The sequence below is a fragment of the Pristiophorus japonicus genome, unplaced genomic scaffold (assembly GCF_044704955.1).
Source record: "Pristiophorus japonicus isolate sPriJap1 unplaced genomic scaffold, sPriJap1.hap1 HAP1_SCAFFOLD_60, whole genome shotgun sequence".
NCBI classification, from domain to species: domain Eukaryota; kingdom Metazoa; phylum Chordata; class Chondrichthyes; family Pristiophoridae; genus Pristiophorus; species Pristiophorus japonicus.
The window spans coordinates 621,151-645,627 of record NW_027254509.1 but is presented as its reverse complement, the minus strand read 5'-3'; positions in this window follow the sequence as shown (position 1 = coordinate 645,627).

The window sequence follows — 24,477 nt, the reverse complement described above, 5'->3', positions numbered from 1 at the left end:
GGCCTAGATATGAAGGCGAACATGCCATTTGTCTTGTTCACCACTTGCCAACTTTCAATGACAAAAGCACCATAACTCCCAGGTCTCGTTGCACCTCCCCTTTTCCGAATCAGCTACCATTCAGATAATATTCTGCCTTCACGTTTTTGCCACCAAAATTGATAACTTCACAATTATCCGCATTATACCTCAGCTGCCATGCATTTGCCCACTCACCTAACCTGTCCAAGTCACCCTGCAGCCTCTTAGCTTATTCCTCACAACTCACACCGCCACCCAGTTTGGTATCATCTTCAAATTGGGAGATATTACACACAATTCCTTCACCTAAATCATCGATGTATATTGTAAATTGCTGGAGTCCCAGCACTGAGCCCATCTGCACCCCACTAGTCACTGCCTGCCTTTCTGAAAAGGACCCGTTCATCCCGAATCTGTGCTTCCTGTCTGCCAACCAGATCTCTACCCACGTCAAAATATTACCACCAATACCACGTGCATTAATGTTGCACAACCATCTCTTGTGTGGGCCCTTGTCCAACGTTTTTTGAAAGACACCACAACCACTGATTCTGCCTTGTCCACTCTACTCGTTAAATCCTCAAAAAATTATTGAAGATTGGTCAAGCATGAAGAGGGCTTACTTCCACGCCGACAAATGATGCGTTGGGAGCGAAATCAAGGATCAATAATTTAGGCAAGTTATTGTGAAGTCTAAAAACGTTAGGGTAGTAATAGTGATATTTGGAAAATAATCAGCGTGTTCACATCATAGGGAGGTAGTTCTGTGCCGTGTGTGGGAAGCAAATCAATAATTCATCCGGCGTGCAGAAGCACGCGATAATTCACACTGACGAGAGCTACCAAACAGAGGCTCTCACTGTGGAAAGTCTTTGACGCACTCGTTCCATCTGCTGACACACCAAAGAGTTCACACTGGAGAGAGATTGTTTACCTGCCACGGGCGTGCGAAGGGATTCACTCAGTCCACGAACCCCCTGGAACTGCAGTGGATTCACAGCGGAGAGAAACAAGTTAAATCTTAGAATAAGGAGACATTAAAAACAGAGAAACATATAAAATAGTTGCAGCAGTAGGCCAATCGGCCCTTTGAACCTGCACCACCATTCAATAAGATCATGGCTGATCATTCACCTCAGCACCCATTTACACCTTTCTCTCCATAACCCTTCATCCATTTAGCTGGAAGGGCCATATCTAACTCCCTCTTGACTTAATCCAATTAACTGGCATTAACAAATCTCTGCAGTAGGGAATTCCACAGGTTAAGAACTCCCTGAGTGAACACGTTTCTCCGCATTTCAGTCCTAAATGGCCTACCCCTTATCCTAAGACTGTCCCCTGGTTCTGGACTTCGACAACATCGGGAACATTCTTCCTGCATCTACCCTGTCGAGTCCGGTCAGAATGTTAGGTGTTTCTATGAGATCCCTTCTCATCCTTCTGAAATCCAGTGAATACAGTCCCAGTCGCCCCAGTCTCTCCTCATATATGTGTCCTGCCATCTAGGGAATCAGTCTGGTAAACCTTTGCTGCACTCCCTCAAAAGCAAGAACTTCCTTGCTCGTATTAGGAGACCAAAACTGAACACAATATTCCAGGTGAGGCCTCACTGAGGGCCTGTACAACTGCAGTAAGACCTCGCTGCTACTATATTCAAATCCCCTCGGTATGAAGGCCAACAAACAATTTGCCTTCTTTACCGCCTGCTGTACCTGCATGCCACCTTTAAATGACTGATGTACCATGACAGCCAGGTCTCGTTGCACCTCCCCTTTTCCTAATATTCTGAATGGCGGAAGATTTGGAAAAGGGGAGGTGCAACGCCCATTTAAACCTGATATGAGTCGGAATTTCTTCTCTCAAAGCTTCGTAGAGGTGTTCAATTCGCTGCCTCAGAGCGCTGTGGAAGGTGGGTCATTGAATATAATTAAGACATAAATAGACAGTTTCTTAACAGATGTGGGCTAAGGGATAAGGGGTTATGGGGAACAGGCAGGGAAGTTGACCTGAATCCGTGATCAGATCAGGCATGGTCATATTAAATGGTGGAGCAGGCTCGAAGAGCCTTGTGGCCTGCTCCTGCTCCTATTTCTCATGTTCATATGTCCTTACGCTGTTAAACGTACCGTGTATGGCAATGGATCCATCCATCCCTCCCGCTTAATGGTGCATCAGTGAGTTCACTCTGAGGAGAGCAGTGCAAGGAAGGGAGTGCAGGGGTCCCATGCGTCTGGCCCGCTGCAAAACAGATACACCGCTTTGGGTACTTTTGAGGGGGATGACTCATCAGGTGGAGCAGCAGCAGCCAAGGTCAAGGCACCGTGGGTGACTCTGCTGCACAGCAGGGCAGGAAAATCAGTTGGACAGCTCTAGTGAGAGGGGATTCGATTATAAGGGAAATAGATCGGCGTTTCTGCAGCCGCAACCGAGACGCCAGGATGGTATGTTGCCTCACTGTTGCAACAGTGAAAAATGTCTCGGAGCGGGTGCAGGACATTCTGAAGAGGGAGGGTGGACAGCCAATTGTCATAGTGCTGTAGGTTCCGACGATCCAGGTAAAAAAAAGTGATGAGGTCCTCCGAGACGAATTTCGGGAGGGAGGAGCTAAATTGAAAGGTAGGATCTCAAAGGTAGTAATCTCAAGATTAGTAGCAGTGCCACGTGCAAGTCAGAGGAGGAATCGCAGGATAGCTCAGATCGATACGTGTCATGAGAAGTGGTGCAAGAGGGAGGGGTTCAAATTCCTAGGGCAGGGGAATCGGTTCTGGGGGAGGTGGGACCAGTACAATCCGGACGGTCTGCACCTGGTCAGGACCGGAACCAATGTCCCAGGGGGAGTGTTTGTTGGTGATGTTGGGGAGGACTTAAACTAACATCACGGGGGATGGGAACCTATGCAGGGAGACAGAGGGATGTAAAATGGAGACAGAAGCAAAAGATAGAATGGGGAATAGTAAAAGTGGAGGGCAAATAAACCCAAGGCAAAAAACAAAAAGGGCCGCACAAAAGAAAAATTCTAAAGAGGCAAAGTGTGTTAAAAATACAAGCCTGAAAGCTCTGTGCCGCAATGCGAGCAGTATTCGGAATAAGGTGGACGAATTAACTGCTCAGACAGCATTGCATGGATATGATGTATTTTGCATCACAGAGACATGGCTCCAGGTTGAGCAAGGTTGGGAACGCAACAGCCAGGGGTATTCAACATTACGAAGGTTAGGAGAGAGGAAAAGAAGACCGGGTGGCGTTGCTGATTAAAGAGGAAAGTAATGCTATAATAAGGAGCAACTTTAGATTGGATGATGTGGAATAGGTATGGGTGGTGCGGCGGAATTCCAAAGGGCAGAAAACGTTTGTGGAACTTGTGTGCAGACCACCAAACAGTAGTAGTGATGTTGGACACAGCATCAAACAAGAAATAAGCGGTGTGTGTAATAAAGTTACATCATTTTCATGGGCGACTTTAATCTCCATATTGATTGTGCTAACCACACTGGTAGCAATGCGCTGGGGGAGGATTTCCTGTAGTGTATTAGGGATGGTTTCTGGACCAATATGTCTAGGAACCAACTAGAGAGCTGGTGATGTGTAATGAGAAGGGACTATTTCGCAATCTTTTTGTGCGGTGCCCCTTGGGGAGGAGTGAACATAATATGGTATATTTCAATATTAAGATGGAGATTGGCACATTTAATTCGGAAACTTAAGGAAAGGTAACTTCGACGGTAAGAGGCGTGAATTGGCGAGAATAGACTTGCAAAGGATACTTAAAGGGTTGATGGTGGATAAGCAATGGCAAACATTTGAAGATCACATAGATGAACTTCAGCAACTGTACATATCTGTCTGGATTAAAAATAAAATGGGGAAGGAAGCTCAACCATGGCTAACAAGGGAAATTAAGGATAGTGTTAAAGCAAAGGAAGAGGCATAAAGATTGGTTGAAAAAGCTACAAACCTGAGGACTGGGAAAAATTTTGAATTCAACAGAGGAGGAGTAATGATTTAATTGAGAGGGGGAACATAGATTCCAAGAGGTGGCTTGCAGGTACGTAAAAACTGACTGCAAAAGCTTCTAAAGAAATGTGAAGAGAAAAAGATTAGTGAAGGCAAATGTAGGTCGCTTGCAAGCGGATTCAGGTGAAATTATAATGGGGAACAAAGAAATGGCAGACCAATTGAACAAATACTTCGGTTCTGTCTTCACGAAAGAATGCACAAATAACCTTCCGAATGTTCGAGGGCACAATGGGTTCAGTGAGGAGGAACTGAAGGATATCCTTATCAGGCAGGACATTGTTTTCGGGAAACTGATGGGATTGAAGCCGATAAATACCAGGAGCCTGACAGTCTGCAACCAGAGTACTTAAGGAAGCGGCCCTAGAAATAGTGGATGCATTGGTGATCATTTTCCAACAGTCTAATGATTCTGGATCAGTTCCTATTGACTGAAGGGGAGTAACGTAACATCACTTTTTAAAAAAGAAGGGAGAGCGAAAACGGGTAATTATAGAGAAGTTAGACTGACATCAGTAGTGGGGAAAATGTTGGAATCAATCGTTAAGGATGAAAAAGCAGCGCATTTGGAAAGCAGTGACAAGATCGGACCAAGTCTGCTTGGATTTATGAAAGGGGAATCATGCTTGACGAATCTTCTGGCATTTTTTGGTGATGCAACTGGCAGAGTGGACAAGGGAGAACCAGTGGATGTGGTGTATTTGACTTTCAAAAGGCTTTTGACAAGGTCCCGCACGAGAGATTGGTGTGCAGTATCAAAGCGCATGTTTTTGGCCGCAGTGTACTGACGTGGATAGAGAACTGGTTGGCAGATAGGAAGTAGAGAGTCGGGATAAACGCGTCCTTTTCCGAATGGGAGGCAGTGACTAGTGTAGTGCCGCAGCGCTCAGTGCTGTGACCCCAGCTCTTTATAATATACATTAACGATTTAGATGAAGGAATTGAGTGTAATATCTCCAAGTTTGCTGATGACAATAAACTGGGTTGCGGTGTGAGCTGTGAGAAGGACGTTAAAGTGCTGCAGGGTGACTTGGGCAGGTCAGGTGAATGGTCAAATGCATGGCAGATGAGGTATATTGTGCAATTGGTGGCAAAAACACGAAGGCAGAATATTATATGAATGGCGGCAGATTAAGAAAAGGGGAGATGCAACGAGATCTAGATATCATGGTTCATCAGTCGTTGAAAGTTGACATGCGGGTACAGAAGGCAGTGAAGAAGGCAAATTGCAATATTGACCTATATAGCTAGGGAATTTGTGTATAGTAACAGGGTGGTCTTACTGCAGTTGTACAGGGCCTTGGTGAGGCCTCACCTGGAGTATTCTGTTAAGTTTTGGTCTCTTAATCTGAGGAAAGACGTTCTTGCTATTGAGGGAGTGCAGCGAAGGTTCACCAGACTGAATCCCGGGATGGCTGGACTTTCATGTGAGGAGAGGCTGGATCAACCGCGCCTTGATTCAGGGGAGTTTAGAAGGATGAGAGGGGATCTCATAGAAACGTGCAGGATTCTAAGGCAACTGGAGAGGTTAGATGTGGGAAGAATGTTTCCGATGTTAGGGAAGGGACTTTGTCTTAGGACATGAGGTTTGCCATTTACGACTGAGATGAGGAGAAACATCTTCACTCAGAGAATTCTTAACCGATGGAATTCCCTGCCGCAGAGAGTTGTTGATGCCACTTCATTGGATATATTCAAGAGGGAGTTAGATATGGCGCTTACAGCTAAGGGGATCAAGGGGTATGGAGACAAAGCAGGAGAGGTGTACTGAGGGAATGTTCAGTCATGATCTTATTGAATGACGGTGCACTCACGAAGTGCAGATTGGCCTACTCCTGCACCTATTTTATCTCTTTCTCTATTGCTATGTTCACCTGTTCCCAGTGTGGGAAGGGAGGTACTTATTAGAGCTATCTGCTGAAACACACACCGAGCAGTTCACAAAAGACTCCCCCTGTTCACTTCTGCTGTTAATGCTAGTTTTAATCACATCCAGGTCTGAACTGTACCTGAGCTGTGGTTAATATTCTGGATATTTTTCAAATAAAGGAATGAGTGATGGGCTTTTCAAAGGGCTTACTTCCAATACTGTAAATTACCAAGTATGTCGTCAATGCAACCGAAAATAAGATTAATTCTTCTGGCCGGATGTTGCTATTAGATTACTCTGTGAATGATCTGAGCCATCGCGAACTGTTCAGTAGTGCCACCTGCGTCCAGCAGATGGGGATGTCCCACAATTTAATTCCAACTGAGAGACGCGGAAATGTCCCCGAGAAAAGTATGTGTGAGGAGAGCTCAGGGTCAGATCTTGAGCATACAGCTTCCCACAGGGACATCACACACTGCACCCTCCCTGGGGCAGCTCTGGGTCAGACACTGAACATACTGCACCCAACAGGGACATCACACACTGCACCCTCCCTGGGGAAGCTCTGGGTCAGACACTGTATATACTGCACCCACAGGGACATCACACACTGCCCCTCTGTGGGGCAGCTCCGGGTCAGACACTGTACATACTGCACCCTACAGGGACATGACACACTGCCCCTCTGTGGGGCTGCTCAGCGTCAGCCTCACCAATTACTGCATCCCACAGTGACATTTCACACTGCCCCCTCACTGGGGCAGCTCAGGGTCAGACACTGAGCATTCTGCACCCCACAGCGTCATCACACTTTGCCCGCTCCTTGGGGCAGCTCAGGGTCAGACTCTGCACCCCAAAAAGACATAAAACACCGCCCCTCCCTGGGGTATCTCAGGTCAGAAACTGCAACCCACAGTGTCAACACACACTACCCCCTCCCTGGGGCAGCTCAGGGTAAGACTTATGCCTTACTTCACCCCACAGGACATCACGCACTGCCTGCACCCCGGGGAAGCTCAGGGTCAGATACTGAACACACTACACCGCAGAGGGACATCATACACTGCCCGCTCCCAATAGCAGCTCAGGGTCAGACACTGCAGCACACAAGGCCATCACACACTGCCCCTCTCTGAGGCAGCTCAGGGTCAGCCACTGCACCCCACAGTGATATCACGCACTTCCCCGTCCCTGGGGCAGCCCAGGGTCAGACTCACGCCTTACTGCACCCCACAGGGACATCACACACTGCGCCCTCTCTGGGGCAGCTCAGGGCCAGACACTGAACTCACTGCACACCACAGGGACATCACACACTGCATCCTCCTTGGGGCAGCTCAGAATCAGAACCTGCACCCCGCAGGGACATCACACATTTTCCGCTCTCTGGTGCAGCTCAGGGACATGACCTCAACAAACTGCACCTCTCAGGGTGATCACAACCTGCATGCACCTGTAAGAATACAGGCTTCGTAGAATATTTTGAGGGATTAGGTATTGCAAGGGTAAAATGAACCAAAGACGTTCATTGAAAAGCTTGCTTCTGCAAAGGCAAAGACACTGCTTTGGATTTTCTGCTGACGTAAGGTTCTGGCTCTGCCACCAGTTACTATGTTGTTACATCACACATTATCACTCGGAAACAAACGTATTATCACTGGGAAATAGCATGAGGAGCTCAGATCTGTGTTAGTTTATCGCTTATCTCGCTTCTCTGAAAGTAGAATCACAAAGAACATTTGCAAACTGTTGAAAATAATAAATGATAAATGGTTTTTACAAATCAAATTGTAATGCACTTAGTTAGTACTCATTACTATCAAAATCCTGTGCTGCGTCCTCAGCATGGAAGCTGAAAAACATAACAGAAAAAGCTTGTACTGAGGTTGAAGATAAGATCTGCCAAAACCAATGCCTGGAGACAGAGAGTCACAGGCTCCAGACTGGGAAGATGTGGATCTATAAGAGTGTCAGAGCGAAATACCTGAATTAGGGGTAAAGTAATTAGGTGTAATTTAAATAAAGTAAGAAAGTCTGAGAGCAAGATTTAAAGTTCGTTCATGATACAACAGCTGTATTAGGCAGAAACACTACAGTCAGAGAAATTCTCGAAGGAGATAAGTGCACCCATAAGATTTATGTAGACACCTCACAAATATAATGAGAGGAGGCCACGATGTACCAGCCACAGGAGATAACAGGGACAATGCCTCTTTTAAGCAGAGGGTAGTCATATGTCTGCCAAGAAAATTAGCCTGAGAATTAGCCTGGATAGACCTTCGCAGAAAAGTAACACAAAACCTGCAGAGGCTTTTCCCCAGCAAAGGTCGCCAGAACTGAATGATCCAATGGAATCATTAGAATTTACTGTATCTAATAAAATTAATGTAACTGTACCACCAAATGAAATTGCTGTAACCTGTATTAACCAATGGAACACTTCCCCGCGTAGTTCCACCATTTTGACTGTATTTGAACTGTATAAGAATGTAACTGCGTAGCTTGTCCCATGAGATCGGCGTTGAGAGCAGTCAGTAACGGTACTAATGAGGCTGGATCTCCGTTGATTAATCTGGTTTTAATAAACAACACTTTTCTCTATAAATGACCTTTCGTGTGAGTGTTATATTTTTAATAATCCACACCAGGAGTACATGCTTGGACAGATTTTTCGGTGGCTCCGTTCCTGGGGTGTATCTTCGTGAATTTGGATTATTCTCATCGTGATCGTGTCAGGAAAGGCACCGATCCAGAGAGGGGCAGACGGTATACCAGTAGCAGGAACGAGGAATAATCCTTCCTCCTTCCCAAATCACCATCACGAGCAATATCATTCTCATTTTTAATTCGAAAATTCTGATCAACTCCGTTATTAATTCTCGCTTATTCTTAAATAGATTGGGCTAACCAAACTGGAAGCAATACGGTGGAGGAGGATTTCCTGGAGTGCATAAGGGATGGTTTTTTAGTCCAATATGTCGAGGAACCAACGAGGGGGGAGGCAATCTTAGACTGGGTGTTATGTAATGAGAGAGGATTAATTAGCAATCTCGTTGTGCGAGGCCCCTTGGGGAGAGAGTGACCATAATATGGTGGAATTCTGCATTAGGATGGAGAATGAAACAGTTAATTCAGAGACCATGGTCCAGAACTTAAAGAAGGCTAACTTTGAAGGTATGAGGCGTGAATTGGCTGGGATGGATTGGCGAATGATACTTAAGGGGTTGATTGTGGATGGGCAATGGCAGACATTTAGAGACCGCATGGATGAACTACAACAATTGTACATTCCTGTCTGGCATGAAAATAAAAATGGGAAGGTGGCTCAACCGTGGCTATCAAGGGAAATCAGGGATAGTATTAAAGTCAAGGAAGTGTCATACAAATTGGCCAGAAATAGCAGCGAACCTGGGGACTGGGAGAAATTTAGAACTCAGCAGAGGAGGACAAAGGGTTTGATTCGGGCAGGGAAAATGGAGTATGAGAAGAAGCTTGCAGGGAACATTAAGACGGATTGCAACACTTTCTATAGATATGTAAAGAGAAAAAGGTTAGTAAAGACAAACGTACGTCCCCTGCAGTCAGAATCAGGGGAAGTCATAACGGGGAACAAAAAAATGGCGGACCAATTGAACAAGTACTTTGGTTCGGTATTCACGAGGGAGGACACAAACAACCTTCCGGTTATAAAAAGGGTCGGGGGGTCTAGTAAGGAGGAGGAACTGAGGGAAATCCTTATTAGTCGGGATATTGTGTTGGGGAAATTGATGGGATTGAAGCCCGATACATCCTCAGGGCCTGATGGACTGCATCGCAGAGTACTTAAGGAGGTGGCCTTGGAAATAGTGGATACATTGACAGTCATTTTCCAACATTCCATTGACTCTGAATCAGTTCCTATGGAGTGGAGGGTAGGCAATGTAACCCCACTTTTTAAAAAAGAGTGAGAGAGAAAACAGGGAATTATAGACCGGTCAGGCTGATATCGGTAGTGGGTAAAATGATGGAATCAATTATTAAGGATGTCATAGCAGTGCACTTGGAAAGAGGTGACATGATAGGTCCAAGTCAGCATGGATTTGTGAAAGGGAAATCATGCTTGACAAATCTTCTGGAATTTTTTGAGGATGTTTCCAGTAGAGTGGACAAGGGAGAACCAGTTGATGTGGTATAGTTGGACTTTCAGAAGGCGTTCGACAAGGTCCCACACAAGAGATTGATGTGCAATGTTAGAGCACATGGGATTGGGGGTAGTGCGCTGACATGGATTGAGAACTGGTTGTCAGACAGGAAGCAAAGAGTAGGAGTAAATGGGTACTTTTCAGAATGGCAGGCAGTGACTAGTGGGGCACCGCAAGGTTCTGTGCTGGGGCCCCAGCTGCTTACACTGTACATTAATGATTTAGATGAGGGGATTAAATGTAGTATCTCCAAATTTGCGGATGACACTAAGTTGGGTGGCAGTGTGAGCTGCGAGGAGGATGCTGTGAGGCTGCAGAGCGACTTGGATAGATTAGGTGAGTGGGCAAATGCATGGCAGATGAAGTATAATGTGGATAAATGTGAGGTTATCCACTTTGGTGGTAAAAACAGAGAGACAGACTATTATCTGAATGGTGACAGATTGGGAAAAGGTTAGGTGCAAAGAGACTTGGGTGTCGTGGTACATCAGTCATTGAAGGTTGGCATGCAGGTGCAGCAGGCGGTTAAGAAATCAAATGGCATGTCGGCCTTCATAGCAAGGGGATTTGAGTACAGGGGCTGGGAGGTGTTGCTTCAGTTGTACAGGGCATTCGTGAGGCCACACCTGGAGTATTGTGTACAGTTTTGGTCTGAGGAAGGACATTCTTGCTATTGAGGGAGTGCAGCGAAGGTTCACCAGACTGATTCCCGGGATGGCGGGACTGACCTATCAAGAAAGACTGGATCAACTGGGCTTGTATTCACTGGAGTTCAGAAGAATGAGAGGGAACCTCAAATAAACATTTAAAATTCTGACGGGGTTAGACAGGTTAGATGCAGGAAGAATGTTCCCAATGTTGGGGAAGTCCAGAACCAGAGGTCACAGTCTAAGGATAAGGGGTAAGCCATTTAGGACCGAGATGCGGAGGAACTTCTTCACCCAGAGAGTGGTGAACCTGTGGAATGCTCTACCACAGAAAGTTGTTCAGGCCAATTCACTAAATATATTCAAAAAGGAGTTAGATGAGGACCTTACTATTAGGGGGATCAAGGGGTATGGGGAGAAGTCAGGAATGGGGTACTGAAGTTGAATGTTCAGCCATGAACTCATTGAATGGCGCTGCAGGCTAGAAGGGCCGAATGGCCGACACCTGCACCTATTTTCTATGTATGTTTCTAAAATCTGAACTATTCGCAGTGTGGTGTCAGCTTGAGTCTTTTGAGCAATCAGTCCAAAGAGAGTTCCAATTTAATCTTACGCAGGCACATCAAACACTGCCCCATCGTCGGGGCAGCTCACAGTCACTCACTGCTCAATGTGTCACCCCCTGACCCCACCCCCCCACCCCCCACAGGGACATCACACACTGCTCCATCCTTGGGGCAGCTCACGGTCAGACACTGAACACACTGCACCAAAAAGGGACATCACACATTACCCCCTCCGTGGGGGAGCTCAGTGTCAGACACTGAACACACTGCACCCCACTGGGACATCACACATTATCCCCTCCCTGGGGCAGCTCAGGGTCAGACACTGAACACACTGCACCCCACAGGGACATCACACATTATCCCCTCCCTGGGGCAGCTCAGGTTCAGACACTGAACACATTGCTCTCCACAGTGACATCACACGTTAGCCCCTCCCTGGGGCAGCTCAGGGTCATAATTGCAACATACCGCTCTCCACAGAGACATTAGACACGGCCGGCTCAGGTTTATTCGCTGCATAAAGTGCCAATCCCCCCACAGAGATATCACACACTGCCCCCTTATTGCCGCAGCTGAGGTTCAGACACTGCACCAAACAGGGACATCACACACTGTCCCCTCCTTGGGGCAGCTCACAGTCACCCAATTCTCAAAGTGCTCCCCCCGCCCCCGACCACACATTGACGTCACACACTGCCCGCTCCTTGGGGCAGCACAGGATCAGACACTGCACCCCACAGTAACATCACGCAACGCCCTTTCCCTAGGGCAGCTGAGGGTCAGACACTGCACACCAGAGGGACATCACACACTGCAACCTCCCTGGAGCATCTCAGGTCAGACACTGCAACCCACAGGGACATCACACACTGCCCCATCCCTGCGGCAGCTAAGGGTCAGACTCAGAACGTACTGGACCCTACAGGGACATCACACACTGCTCCCTCCCAGGGGCAGTTCAGGGTGAGACACTGCACCCCACAGGGACATCACACACTGCCTCATCCCTGTGGCAGCTAAGGGTCAGACACAGAACGTACTACACCCTACAGGGACATCACACACTGCTCCCTCCCTGGGGCAGCTCAGGGTGAGACACTGCACCCCACAGGGACATCACACACTGCCCCATCCCTGTGGCAGCTAAGGGTCAGACTCAGAACGTACTAAACCCCACAGGGACATCACACACTGCTCCCTCCCTGGGGCAGCTCAGGGTGAGACACTGCACCCCACAATGACATCGCACACTGCCCCCTCCCTGTGGCAGCTAAGGGTCAGACTCAGAACGTACTGCACCCTACAGGGACATCAAACACTGCCTCCTTCCTGGAGCAGCTCTGGGTCAGAGACTGCACCCACAGGGGCATCAAGCACTGCCCCCATCCTGGGACAGCTCAGGGTGAGACTCTGAACATACTGCACACCACAGGGACATCACACAATGCCCCCTCCCTGGGGCAGCTCAAGGTCAGACTCTGAACATACTGCACCCCACAGGGGCATCAGATTCTGCCCGCTCCCTGGGGCAGTTCATCTAAGATACTGAACATACTGAACCCCACAGGGAAATCACACACTGCCCAATCCATGGGGCTGCTCAGGGACATGACCTGAAGAAACTGTACCTCACATGGAGATCACAAACTGCATCCACCTGTAAGAACACTGGCCTTGGAGAGTATTTTTCAGGATGAGGCATTGCAAGTGTAAAATGAACCAAAGACTTTATTTGAAAAACTTGCTTCTGCAATAACTAATACATGGCTTTGGAGTTTCTGCTGACGCAAGGATATAGCTCTGTCACCAGTGACTATGGTGTTTGAATCACACATTATCACTGGGAAACACACGTATTATCACTAGGATATGACATCGGGGAGCTCAGAACTTTCTTAGTTTGTCGCGCATCTTGCTTCTTTCAAGGTAGATTCACACAGAAAATTTGCAAACTGTTGAAAATAATAAATAATGTAGTTTCACCTTCAGTACATTGAGCAGACAATCCAAAGAGACTTCCAATTTAATCTTACACAGGGACATCACACACGGCCCCCTCCCCGGGTCAGCTCAATTTCACTCACTGCACAATAAGCCCTGCCCCCCACCCCCCACGGGGACACCACACACTGTTCCCACCCCGGGGCAGTTCACGGTCACTCACTGCACATAATTTCCACCCCCCCCGCCGACCACACAGGGACATCACCCACTGCCCCCTCCCTGGGGCAGCTCACGGTCACTCACTGCCCCTATTGGGAAATCACAGGATGTCAATCCCTGGGGAAGCTCACTGTTATGAACTGCACATACATCAACCCACATTGACATAAAAACATCCCCCTCCGGAAGGTAGCTCCGCGTCATAAAGTGAAAAAGCTGCACCCTTGCGGTGATGCGCACACTGCCCCCACCCTGGGAAGTCAGTGTTGGAGGAATTGCAGCTAGAAGGGAATCTGGTCCACACCTTCTTGCCATGAATCCAGAATCGGATCCGGACCGAATCCTGCCATTCCCGGCTGCAGTCTGTGAAGCCACTGACACCACGGGAATCACACGGACACTATAGACAATTACACATGCTCCCAACGCAGGCCCCACAGGTTAGGGCAATCGACCTGGGACAGTGGGAACATTGTGTCTCCAAAGGATTGTTTGCTCCATCCTCTCCCAGAACCCAAAACTTTGGCTAACAGACCTGGGCGATTGGGTCACGAAACGGAAGAAGACATCTCTCCCCCATCCCAGACCCCACAGTTGAACAGCTCTGTCATTTCTTCACAGCAGCTATACTACCTTGAAGATGCTGACTCGGGCTCGGGGGAGAATTAATCACTGATCATCTTCGATTGATACCACAAGTCTTACAATTGAAACCTCTCATCGGCCACTGTCCGAGTCTCAACCAGAACCTCTCTCACGGTCTCCTGTCCGACGCCACCCCCCGCCCCCTCACCAGTCCCTGTGCAGACGAAACCACACCTTCACTCATCATCTCCTGTCCCAGTCTGAACCAGACTGACACAGACCCTCCTTCACCAGTCCTGTCGCAGATTGATTCAGATACTCTCACCAGTCTCTGTTTCAGGGTGAACAAGACGGAACCAGATCCGCTCACCAGTCCCTGTCCAATGCTGAAGCACAATCGTCCCCACTAGCTTTTGTCCCATTCCGTAGCAGACTGAAACAGACACTGCCTCACAAGCGCCTGTCCCAGACTGATTCAGACTGAACCAGATGCTCTCACCATCCACTGTCCCAGTCTCCAACTGAATGAAATCGACCCGATCACCAGGCACTGTCACAGTATGCACCAGACGGAAGTGGACCTCCATCACCATCCTCTGTCCCAGTATGAAAAAGACTGACCCAAACCATCCCTTATTATCTCCTGTCGCAGTGTGAACCACACTGAGCCAAACCCTCTGTCACCAGCCTCTGTCCCATCCTGAACCAGACTGAATCAGACTCATCCTCACCGTTTACCTACACAGTCAGAACCAGACTGACCCAGACCTCCTTCACAATTCACTGTCCCAGTCAGAACCAGATTGACCCAGACCTCCTTCACAATTCGCTGTCCCAGTCTGAACCAGACTGACCCAGACCGGTCCCCGCCAGCCCCTGTACCAGACAGAAATAGACTGAACCAAAACTACTGCAACAGCCACCGACTCGGTCTAAACCAGGCTGAAGCAGAATCTCCCGAATCAGTCCCTCTCCCAGTTTGAACAAGAAACTCCCTAATCAGTTCCTGTCCCAGACTGAACCAGAAACTCCATAATCAGCCCCTGTCCCAGACTGAACCAGAAACTCCCTCATCTTTCCCTGACCCAGTCTGATCCAGAAACTCCCTAATCGGTCCCTCTCCTAGTCTCAGCCAGAAACGCCCTAATCAGTTCATCTCCAAGTATGAACCAAAAAAGTCCCGAATCTGTCCCTGTCGCAGTCTGAACCAGAAACTCCCAAATCAGTACCTCTTCCAGTTTGAACCATAAACTCCCTAATCAGTCGATTTCCCAGACTGAACCAGATACTCCCTATTCAGTACATCTCCTCGTCTGAACTAGAAACTCCATAATTAGTCTCTATCCCAGAGTGAACCAGACCTTCGCTAATCAGATCCTGTCACAGTCTGAACCAGAAATATCTCAATCAGTCCCTGTCACAGACTGAAACAGAAATTCCCTTATCAGTCCCTATCCCAGACGGATCCAGAAACTCCCTTATCAGTCCCTATCCCAGACTGAAACAGAAATTCGCTAATCAGTCCCTATCCAAGACTGATCCAGAAACTCCCTAATCCGTTCCTTTCCCAGTCTGAACCAGAAACTCTAGAATCAGTCCCTATTCCAGACTGAACCAGAAACTACCTAATCAGTCCCTGTCCCAGCTTGAACCAGAAACTCCATAATCAGTCCCTATCCCAATGTGAACCAGAAACACCATAATCAGTCCCTGTCCCAGACTGAACCCGAAACACCCTAATCCGTATCTGTCCCTGTCTGAAGCAGAAACACCCTAATACGTCCCTGTCCCAGACTGAATCAGGAACTCCCGAATCAGTTCTTGTCACAGACTAAACCAGAAACTCTCAAGTCAGTCCATGTCACAGACTGAACAGAAATTCCCTAATTAGTTTCTGCCACAGACTGAATCCGAAACTCCCTAATCAGTCCCTTATCCAGACTGAACCTGAAATTCCCTTATCAGTTCCTCTCACACACTGAAACAGAAACTCCCTAATCAGCAACTATCGCAGTCTGAACTGGAAACTCCCTAATCAGTCACTGTCCCAGAGTGAAGCAAAACTTTCCGAATCAGTCCTATCCTAGACATGAACAAAAAGCTCCATAATCAGTCCCTGTCATACGCTGAACCTTTCCGTCCTGAACCAGACCCTATCCAGGCTTAATCAGAATCTCTCTAATCATTGCCTGCCCAGTCTGAACCAGAAACTGTCTGATCAGTCGCAATCCCAGACTGAACAAGAAACTCCCTAATCGATCCCTGTCTCAATCTGAAGCAGACCGCCCCAAATCAGACACTGTCAAAGTCTGAACCAGAAGCTCCCGAATCAGTTCCTGTCCAAGACTGAGCCAGAAACTCCGTAATCAGACCCTGTCCCAAGCTGAACCAGAAACTCACTAATCAGCCCTGTCCCAGTCTGAACCACACCTTTCCTAATCTGTCCCTGTCCGAGTCTGAACCAGAATCTCCCTAAACAATCCCTGTCCCACACTGAACCCGAAACACACGAATCAGTATCTGTACCTGACTGAAGCAGAAACACCCCAATCAGTCCCTGTCGCACACTGAATCAGGAATTCCCGAATCAGTTCCTGACACAGATTGAACCAGAAACCCCCTAATCAGTCCCTGTCCCAGACTGAATCAGGAACTCCCGAATCTGTTCCTGACACAGATTGAACCGGAAACGCCCTAATCAGTCCCTGTTCTAGACTGAACCGGAAATTCCCAAATCAGTTCCTGTCACTGGCTGAACCAGAACCTCACTAATCAGTCCCTGTCCCAGACAGAACCAGAAACTCCCTGATCAGTCCCTTTCCCAGGGTGAACCAGAAACACCATAATCAATCCCTGTCCCAAACTGAACCAGAAACTGCCTTATCAGTCCCTTTCCGAAAGTGAACCAGAACCTGCCTCATCAGATCCTGCCCTAGTCTGAACCAGAAGCTGCCTAATCAGTCCTGTCATGGAATGACACAGACACTCCCTAACCAGTCCCTGTCACAGTATGAATCAGAAACTCACTAATCAGTTCCTGTCCCAGCTGAACCAGAAACGCCCTAATCTGTACCTATCCCCGAACGAACCAGAAACTCCGCAATCACTCCCAGTCCATGTCTGAAACAGACACTACCTAATCTGTTCCTCTCCCAGACTGAATACGAAACTCCCTATTCAGTCCCTGCCCCAGACTGAACGAGGAACTCCCTAATCTGTACTTGTCGCAGTCTGAACCAAAAAGTCCCTCATCAGTCCCTGTCCCAGACTGAACCCGAAAGTCCCTAATCAGTCCCTGTCTCAGTCTCAACCAGAAACTCCCGATCATTCACTGTCCCAAACTGACCCAGACCCTCCGTAATCAATCCCTGTCCCAGTCTGAACTAGAAACTCCCTCATCAGTCGCTGTCCCAGACTGAACCCGAAAGTGGCGAATCAGTCCCTGACCCAGACTAAAACATGAAATGCATTTTCAGTCCAACTCCCAGTCTGAATCAAACGTTCATTAATTAGACACTGTCCCAGTTTGAACAAGAAACTACCTAAGCCGTCGCTGTCACAATCTGAACCAGACCCTTCCAAATCAGACACTGTACCAGGCTGAACCAGAAACTCCCTAATCAGTACCAGTCGCAGGCTGAACTCGAAACTCCATAACCTGCCCCTATCCCAGGCTGAACCAGAAACTCCCGAATCAGTACCTGTCGCAGTCTGAACTCGAAACTCTACAACCAGCCCCTATCCCAGGCTGAACCAGAACGTCTATAATCAGTACCTGTCGTAGGATGAATCAGAATGTCACTAATCAGCCCCTGTCCCAGAATGAACCAGACCCTCCCTAATCAGCCTATATCGCAGGCTGAACCACTAGCTCCCAAATCCCTTCCTCACCCAGACTGAACCGAAATTCCAAATACCGTCCCTGTCTCAGTCTGTACAAGAAGCTTCAGAATCAGTTCCTGTCCCAGACTGAGCCAGAAACTGGGTAATCAGACCCTGGCCCAAACTGAACCAGAAACTCACTAATCAGCCCTGTCCCAGTCTGAACCACACCTTTCCTAATCTGTCCCTGTCCGACTCTGAACCAGAATCTCCCTAATGTTACCCTGTCCCGCACTGAACCCGAAACACAATAATCAGTATCTGTACCTGACTGAACCAGAAACCCCTTAATCAGTCCCTGTCCCAGACTGAATCAGGAACTCCCGAATCAGTTCCTGACACAGATTGAACCAGAAACCCCCTGATCAGTCCCTGTTCTCGACTGAACCAGAAATTCCCAAATCAGTTCCTGTCACAGGCTGAACCAGAAACTCACTAATCAGTCCCTGTCCCAGACAGAACCAGAAACTCCCTGATCAGTCCCTTTCCCAGGGTGAACCAGAAACAGCATAATCAATCCCTGTCCCAAACTGAACCAGAAACTGCCTTATCAGTCACTTTCCGAAAGTGAACGAGAACCTCCCTCATCAGATCCTGCCCTAGTCTGAACCAGTAGCTGCCTAATCAGCCCTGTCATGGACTGACACAGAAACTCCCTAACCAGTCCCTGTCCCAGTATGAATCAGAAACTCACTAATCAGTTCCTGTCCCAGGCTGAACCAGAAACGCCCTAATCTGTACCTATCCCCGAACGAACCAGAAACTCCGTAATCACTCCCAGTGCATGTCTGAACCAGAAACTCCCTAATCATTCCCCGTCTTAGTCTGAAACAGACCCTCCCTAATCTGTTCCTCTCCCAGACTGAATACAAAACTCCCTATTCTATCCCTGCCCCAGACTGAACGAGGAACTCCCTAATCTGTACTTGTCGCAGTCTGACCCAAAAAGTCCCTCATCAGTCCCTGTCCCAGACTGAACCCGAAAGTCCCGAATCAGTCCCTGTCCCAGACTAAAACATGAAATGCATTTTCAGTCCAACTCCCAGTCTGAATCAAGCGTTCATTAATTAGACCCAGTCCCAGTTTGAACAAGAAACTACCTAAGCCGTCGATGTCACAATCTGAACCAGGCCCTTCCAAATCAGACACTCTACCAGGCTGAACCAGGAACTCCATAATCAGTACCTCTAGCAGTCTGAACTCGAAACTCCATAACCAGCCCCTATCCCAGGCTGAACCAGAACGTCTATAATCAGTACCTGTCGTAGGATGAATCAGAATGTCACTAATCAGTCCCTGTCCCAGACTGAACCAGACATTCCCTAATCAGCCTATATCGCAGGCTGAACCACTATCTCCCAAATCCCTTCCTCACCCAGACTGAACCAGAAATTCCAAATACCGTCCCTGTCTCAGTCTGAACCAGAAGCTCCAGAATCAGTTACTGTCCCAGACTGAGCCAGAAACTCCGTAATCAGACCCTGTCCCAAGCTGAACCAGAAATTCACTAATCAGCCCTGTTCCAGTCTGAACCACAGCTTTCCTAATCTGTCCCTGTCCGAGTCTGAACCAGAATCTCCCTAATAAATCCCTGTCCCACACTGAAACCGAAACACACTAATCAGTATCTGTACATGACTGAACCAGAAACACCCTAATCAGTATCTGTCCCAGACTGAATCAGGAACTCCCGAATCAGTTGCTGACACAGATTGAACCAGAAACCTCCGAATCAGTCCCTGTTCTAGACTGAACCAGAAATTCCCAAATCAGTTGCTGTCACAGGCTGAACCAGAAACTCACTAATCAGTCTCTGTCCCAGACAGAACCAGAAACTCCCTGATCAGTCCCTTTCCCAGGGTGAACCAGAAACACCATAATCAATCCCTGTCCCAAACTGAACCAGAAACTGCCTTATCAGTCCCTTTCCGAAAGTGAACCAGAACCTGCCTCATCAGATCCTGCCCTAGTCTGAACCAGAAGCTGCCTAATCAGTCCTGTCATGGACTGACACAGAAACTCCCTAACCAGTCCCTGTCCCAGTATGAATCAGAAACTCACTAATCAGTTCCTGTCCCAGGCTGAACCAGAAACGCCCTAATCTGTACCTATCCCCGAACGAACCAGAAACTCAGTAATCACTCCCAGTCCATGTCTGAACCAGAAACTCCCCAATCATTCCCCGTCTTAGTCTGAAACAGACCCTCCCTAATCTGTTCCTCTCCCAGACTGAATACGAAACTCCCTATTCAGTCCCTGCCCAGACTGAACGAGGAACTCCCTAATCTGTACTTGTCGCAGTCATGACCCAAAAAGTCCCTCATAAGTCCCTGTCCCAGACTGAACCCGAAAGTCCCGAATCAGTCCCTGTCTCAGTCTCAACCAGAAACTCCCGATCATTCACTGTCCCAAACTGACCCAGAACCTCCGTAATCAATTTTTGTCCCAGTCTGAACTAGAAACTCCCTCATCAGTCGCAGTCCCAGACTGAACCCGAAAGTCCCGAATCAGTCCCTGTCCCAGACTAAAACATGAAATGCATTTTCAGTCCAACTCCCAGTCTGAATCAAACGTTCATTAATTAGACCCTGTCCCAGTTTGAACAAGAAACTACCTAATCCGTCGCTGTCACAATCTCAACCAGACCCTTCCATATCAGACACTGTACCAGGCTGAACCAGAAACTCCATAATCAGTACCTGTCGCAGTCTGAACTCGAAACTCCATAACCAGCCCCTATCCCAGGCTGAACCAGAACGTCTATAATCAGTACCTGTCGGAGGATGAATCAGAATGTCACTAATCTGCCCCTGTCCGAGACTGAACCAGACCCTCCCTAATCAGCCTATATCGCAGGCTGAACCACTAGCTCCCAAATCCCTTCCTCACCCAGACTGAACCAGAAATTCCAAATACCGTCCCTGTCTCAGTCTGAACCAGAAGCTCCAGAATCAGTTCCTGTCCCAGACTGAGCCAGAAACTCCGTAATCAGACCCGGTCCCAAGCTGTACCAGAAATTCACTAATCAGCCCTGTTCCAGTCTGAACCACACCTTTCCTCATCTGTCCCTGTCCGAGTCTGAACCAGAATCACCCGAATCAATCCCTGTCCCACACTGAACCCGAAACACACTAATCAGTATCTGTACCTGACTGAACCAGAAACACCCTAATCAGTGTCTGTCCCAGACTGAATCAGGAATTCCCGAATCAGTTCCTGACACAGATTGAACCAGAAACCCCCGAATCAGTCCGTGTTCTAGACTGAACCAGAAATTCCCAAATCAGTTCCTGTCACAGGCTGAACCAGAAACTCACTAATCAGTCCATGTCCCAAACAGAACCAGAAACTCCCTGATCAGTCCCTTTCCCAGGGTGTGCCAGAAACACCATAATCAATCCCTGTCCCAAACTGAACCAGAAACTGCCTTATCAGTCCCTTTCCGAAAGTGAACCAGACCCTGCCTCATCAGACCCTGCCCTAGTCTGAACCAGAAGCTGCCTAATCAGTACTGTCCTGGACTGACACAGAAACTCCCTAACCAGTCCCTGTCCCAGTATGAATCAGAAACTCACTAATCAGTTCCTGTCCCAGGCTGAACCAGAAACGCCCTAATCTGTACCTATATCCGAACGAACCAGAAACTCCGTAATCTCTCCCAGTCCATGTCTGAACCAGAAACTAGCTAATCATTCCCCGTCTTAGTCTGAAACAGACCCTCCCTAATCTGTTCCTCTCCCAGACTGGATACGAAACTCCATATTCAGTCCCTGTCCCAGACTGAACCCGAAAGTCCCTAATCAGTCCTTGTCTCAGTCTCAACCAGAAACTCCCGAATCAGTCACTGTCCCAAACTGACCCAGACCCTCCGTAATCAATCCCTGTCCCAGTCTGAACTAGAAACTCCCCCATCAGTCTCTGTCCCAGACTGAACCCGAAAGTCCCGAATTAGTCCCTGTTCCAGATTGAATCAGGAACTGCCTTTTCAGTCCAACTCCCTGTCTGAATCAAACGCTCATTAATTAGACCCTGTCCCAGTCTGAACAAGAAACTTCCGAAGCCGTCGCTGTCTCAATCTGAACCAGACACTTCCAAATCAGACACTGTACCAGGCTGAACCATAAACTCCCTAATCAGTGCCTGTCGCAGTCTGAACTCGAAGCTCCATAACCTGCCCCTATCCCAGGCTGAACCAGAAACTCCCTAATCAGTACCTGTCGCACTCTGATCTCGAAATTCCAGAACCAGCCCCTCTCCCAGGCTGAACCAGAATGTCTATAATCAGTACCTGTCGTAGGATGAATCAGAATGTCACTAAACAGCCCCTGTCCCAGACTGAACCAGACCCTCCCTAATCAGCCTATACCGCAGGCTGAACCACTAGCTCCCAAATCCCTTCCTCACCCAGACGGAACCAGAAATTCCAAATACCGTCCCTGTCTCAGTCTGAAACAGAAACTCCCTAATCCGATCCTGTCCTAGTGTAAACCAATCCTTCCTGAGCAAACCTTGTCCCAGACTGAACAGAAAAGCCCTAATCAGTCCGTGTCGCAGTCAGCACCAGACACTTCTGAATCAGTCCCTGTCCCAGAGTGAACCAGCAACTCCCTAATCAGTCACTCTCCCAAACTGACCCAGAACCTCCGTAATCTATCCCTGTCCCAGTCTGAACCCGAAACTCCCTAATCAGTCACCGTCCCATTCTGTACCGGACCCTCATTCGCTAGTCGCTGTCCCAGTCTGAACCAGAAACTCCCTCATCAGGCCCTGTACCAGTCTGAACCAGAAACTCACGAATCAATATCTGTCTTAATCTGAACCAGAGCCCCCTCGAATCAGACACTGTCCCAGGCTGAACCAGAAACTCACTAATCAGACACTATCACAGACTGAACCAGAAACTCGCTAATCTGTCCCTGTTCAAGGCGGAATCAGAAATACCCTAATCACTCCTGTCCCAGTCTGAACCATAAACTCCCAAATCAGTCCCTGTCCCAGTCTGCATCAGAAACTCGCTAATCATTCTCCTGCCCCAGTCTGAACCAGACCATCTCTAATCAGCCCCCGTCACAGTCTGAACCAGACCCTCCCTAATCAGCCGCTGTCCCAGTCTGAACCAGACCCAGCGGTCGCAAATTTAAGTTGTATAAGGCTCGCACTAGGTTAGATGTAATGAGCTGGTTATTTACCGGGTAATTAATGGACATCTGGAACAAGGTGTCATTTCATGTGGTGAATGCAATTTCGCTAAGTTCCTTCAACCGAGAGCTGGATCTCAGGGAATTCACGGTTGGAGTGATCTTCTGGACAACGTTTCTGTAACCGAGATTGGACGCAGAGGAATTTCATAGATTTTCCCCCCCAAATTGGAATGTTTCTTTCTGCTTGTTTGCCTGTTCCATGAGATCACACTGGTTTGGATTGGTAGGCGTGTATATATTGAAGTACACAAGGTTTCGGAATTGTGTTATGCAAGCACGGTGGAAAAGAGTGTCTTTACCTGTCCGTAATTATTCAAATGTCTCGATAATTAACGCAACTTTCTGGATTTGGACATTTAATCGTATTCTGTCGCAGTACTGACAGAGAACTCATTGGCCCAGAGCATTCGAATAAGACGTCAGATCATGGCCCAGGAAATGATGGACATACAAGGTCCCATGGGAGAAGTTTAGAGATTTCTCCCCTCTGTCGATGCAGAATAAATGGTTATTTCTCATATATACTTGAGTGAAGAGATAGATAAATATATAATCGTATCAATAGGCCACCTCGTAGTGAACACGTGACCCCCTCAGTGATACGGGTACCAGTTCCCCAATCGGAACATACACCAACAAAATGATTTGCTTTATTTCTTCTTCAACCACTATATACAAACTGAACATTTAATTCAGTCTCACTGAGAGTATCACCGATGAATATAAGAGCAGACCGGTTATGCTTCAACTGCATAAAACACTGGTTCAGCCACAGTTAGAGTGCAATTCTGGCCACCACATTACAGGAAAAATGTGATTGCACAAGACAGGGTACAGAGGATATTTAAGAGGATGTTGCCTGGACTGCTGAATGTTGGCTATGATGCAAGATTGGATAGGCTGCGGTTGGTTGCTTTCGAACAGAGAAGGGAGACATTGTTGAGGCGTATAAAATTTTGAACGGACTAGGTAGAGTGGATATTTCCCTTAGCAGAGTGGCCAACAACAAGGGTCACAGACTTAAAGTAATTGGTCGACGGTTTAGAGGGGATTTGAAGGGTTATGTATTCTTGCCAAGAGTGGTGGGGGTCTGGAACGCACTGCCTGAAAGGAATGTAGACGTAGAAATGCTCACCACATTTAAAAAGAGCATTGGATGTGCACTTAAACTGCTGTAACCCACAGGGATACGGACCCAGAGCTGGAAGGTTGGGTTAGACTGGATAGCTCTTGGTCGGCCTGTGGATACAGGATAGGTCAAAAATGGCCTCCATTCGTGCTGTGAATTTCTATGATTCTATGATCGTGCTGACCTAGAGCCTGGAGATTATAGTTACATAT